The sequence below is a fragment of the Pteropus alecto genome, unplaced genomic scaffold, assembly GCF_000325575.1.
Source record: "Pteropus alecto unplaced genomic scaffold, ASM32557v1 scaffold95, whole genome shotgun sequence".
NCBI lineage: Eukaryota > Metazoa > Chordata > Mammalia > Chiroptera > Pteropodidae > Pteropus > Pteropus alecto.
In genome coordinates, this window is record NW_006441071.1 from 131,735 (window position 1) to 135,576 (window position 3,842).

Here is a 3,842-nt window from a genome sequence, read left to right on the forward strand (position 1 = left end):
ATTGTAAGTATAAAGGAGGTTAAAAAGGAAAAATAACATCAGATGTCCTTTCTAGGGATCCTGGGGGACGGGTTCATGCAGATGTCTTATTGGCAGTTGGGAATATGGATGTACGATGAACAAAACTGCCATGGGGAGGTATGAATTGGGGATGCCTTATTACATATTGCGTGGTAATTAGGACATCAGAATGGATGTGGTCACTCAGAGAGTGGACAATGACAAAATGACCTAAACATGACCTAAACAGGGAAGGGTGTGTTCCCTGTTTATCCTGAAGGGAAGAAGTGTGTTCCAAAGACACAGTGGAGCTTGTAAGGCCAGTGCAGACAAACTGCCCACGGGACCTGGAAACAGACACACTTGGTATCCTTAGGACAATTTGGTTTAGTAGAATGAATGGGACACAAACCAGATGGGACTGGGTTGAAGAGGAAACATAAGAACGAGAATTCAAGACACTGTGTATAAAAACTAGGTTCGTAAACTTGTTTGTGGAGTGGAGGATTGAAACAGAAGGTGCCTGGAGGAGAATGTGGGTTACCATGGCCCCTGCACAGCTTTGCTCCTATTTTCTCAGAATCATTTTCATAGAACAGCTGAATTGGCACAAAACATATGAACATTTTCAAGGTTTGACTTGTTTGACTTAAACTCATGCATCGCTTATTTGGCTAAAAAATGAGTTCCCATTGTTCTAATGAATGTCCCAGCATTGGCTTCATGAACATCATACACATTTGTGGAAACCAAAATGACTTTTCACAGCAATGAGACATCTAAAAAAAATAAATAGAAGAAACTGGTTCAATATTTTCCCCCAAACTGGCCAAAGTACAAATATTAAACAAATGCAGAAAAATCACATTAGCCATGAAACAAAATAAAACAAAACAAAACAAAAACATGTAAAAGAAAGACTTCAGTGACTTCATAAATTCAGATTTTAAAAATGTTGACAAAAACACATAATATGAAACTTAGGGAATCATCCATACCTCACAGTACAGGATTTGTTATTGAGCTACCCATTGGGCCATTTAGTATACATCTATGCGTGTAACTTTTTGTTCATTTTGCTCTACTGTTATATTTAATGTGAAAACTTCCTCTGCTAGTTTTCTACTCTCAACATGAGAAATACAGTTCTTGTTTTCTTGTGTCTTTGTTTTTTGTAAGGAAAGTAATCTAAAAACAATAATCAGGTAATAGGCAATTACATATTAACCATTTTAAAAATTAATACTAATTAATATTAGAAATTAATATTACTTAGGGTTCATGCTATAATGAGAAGAGATTGGAAAGCTGTACACTCTCCATATACAGGTATTGGTCAGAATACATATCATTTGGTCATTCTGTTTATCATTACATCAGCAAAGAGATGAAGAAGTAAGGAAGGGGACCTGGAAATGATCCTCTTTAACAAATACAGTTACTGAAACGATTCTCTTTACCTAATACAGGAAGGGCTCACGTGCAGTCGTTTTAAGGATTCTTATCTCTGCTTTGTCACAGAATGCATTGAGTTAAGTTGTTCAAAATTGTTGTTAGAATGTTTTTCTTGAAATGAGTAACTCTAAGGACATCATTCCTTCAGAGCGAGCTATACTGATGTTATGTATGTACGCATATATTGTAGAACTTTCGATTCAACGTGCAACATTTAACTAGTTTGGAAGTCGTCATTCCAGACCTCACAACAGTACTATAAAAAATGCAGAATGAACTGAAAAACAACAATTTTTCTTAGAGCTCGGGAGTGAGGTCACAGGGCAAACCCCTGCCCTGATAACTGGACAGGAAGAGGGATGCATAGAATCACACCTGATTTGGAGCAAAAACCTGTAGCTGGGGCTGGGACTGGTAGAAATGCTTAAACTGTAATTGCAAAATTGCTGGAAGTGCATGGATGAACTTGTAAGTGAAAACCTCCAGGAGTCCAGAGTTCGTGGAGTTGCACATTTTTTATAGAACTCATTTTCAGGAACTCCATCAGGTCCTCACCGTGAAGATCACAGAAAAATGTCCTGGTTCTTCTGGCAGAGGAAGGGAAAATGTAGTCATTCTGAAATACTCTGAATGTTCTGCCATCTTTAACAAAGGGTTGCCCTCACAAAGAAACTCTTTTACCAGAGCCTAACCCACCTGCAGGAAGAGAAACGCCTAACTCCAGTCCCCTCTAGGCTACCCGTCTTGTTTTCTTATATTTTTTCTCCTGTGGTGAAAAAAAAAGCTGAGAAGCACTTGTGAAGGTCACGTCCCAGGATCACAGGCTCACTAAAGGACTAAGAATAACCACAGGGTAATAGAACACTTCTGCTCTCCCACAGCAACCACCACATCAGCTGGATTCTTGTCTAACAAATGGGATTACAACCAACAACACCTGCAAGGGTCAGACTTTATTTAAGAAGGAACTTCTAGGGAAAACCAAAGACAACTCAGTTTGAGAAAAAAGCAAGGCCTCAGGAGGAAATTTTAGCCTCTACATCTACAGCTACCCCTACACCTATACCTATAGCTACAGCAAACAGTAACCACAGCTGAACTCTTAGCCAAATAAAGCAAAACTTCCCCCTAAAGACCAATAAATTTCAGTTTCTTTTACCTGATACATCGTGTACAGCGCTCAACAAAAACTTACAAGACATACTAAAGGGTAAGAAATAGTTGAAGAGACAGAGCAAGCATCAGAACTAGACTCAGATATGACAGAGATTATGAGATATTAGACTAGAAATTTAAAATAACTATCATTAATATGCTAAGGGCTCTAATGTATTCATATATTCCTTTGCCTACTTTATCTACATCATACTATGTATGATATAAGTTTTGTTCAAATAATATCAAGTTTATCTTTATAATGTATTCAAATATAACAAAATATGTTTACTTTTTTCCTGGCTTTGTTGAAATATAATAGACAATTGGTTGCTCGTAATTACACTGTACAATTCCATGAGTTTTCTTTTTAATTATAGTTGGCATATAATAATATATTATTTTCAACTCTACAGCATAGTGATTAGATATCTATCTAGCTCACAAAGTGATCACCCCACTAAATTTAGTACCCCTCTTCCTTCTTACATATTTATTACATAATTAACTATTTTCCTTATGCTACACTTTATATCTCCATGTGTATTTTGTAACTATCCATTTGTACTTCTTAATCCCTTTGCCTTGTTCACTGTTCCCCCAACCCCACTTCATCTAGTAGCCCTCAAAATATTCTGTATCTATGTGTTTATTTCCATTTTTGTTGTTGTTGTTTATTTTGTTCTTTAGATTCCCTGTGTACATGAAATCATGCGGTATTTGTCATTCTCTATCTGACATTTCATTCGGCACAATATTCTCAAGTTCCATCAAAGCAATACCTTTTTCTACCTCCTTCCTTTTACTCTGTGTGTGTCTTTTAATCTTTAGTGAATCTCTTGTAGGCAGCATATGTAGGTTTCTTGTTTTCTTATCCATTTGGCCACTCTGTCTTTTGTTTGGAGCATTTATTTTTTTTTTCCATTTGAGCTACTTGTTGATAGGAATGTAGTTATTACCATTCTTTATTCGTATTTTTGATATATATTTTTTTCTTCTTAGAGAAGTCCCTCCAACATTTCCTGTAATACTGGCTTGGTACTGATAAATTTCTTTAGCTTATTTTTGTCTGGGAAGGTCTTTATCTGTCCTTTGACCCTAAATGATAGCTTTGCTGGATAAAGTATTCTTGGCTGTAGATCCTGGCTTTTCAGCACATTGAATATTTTGTGCCAAACCCTTCTGTCCTATATAGTTTCTTTTGAGAAATCAGCTGCCAGTCTTATGGGTGC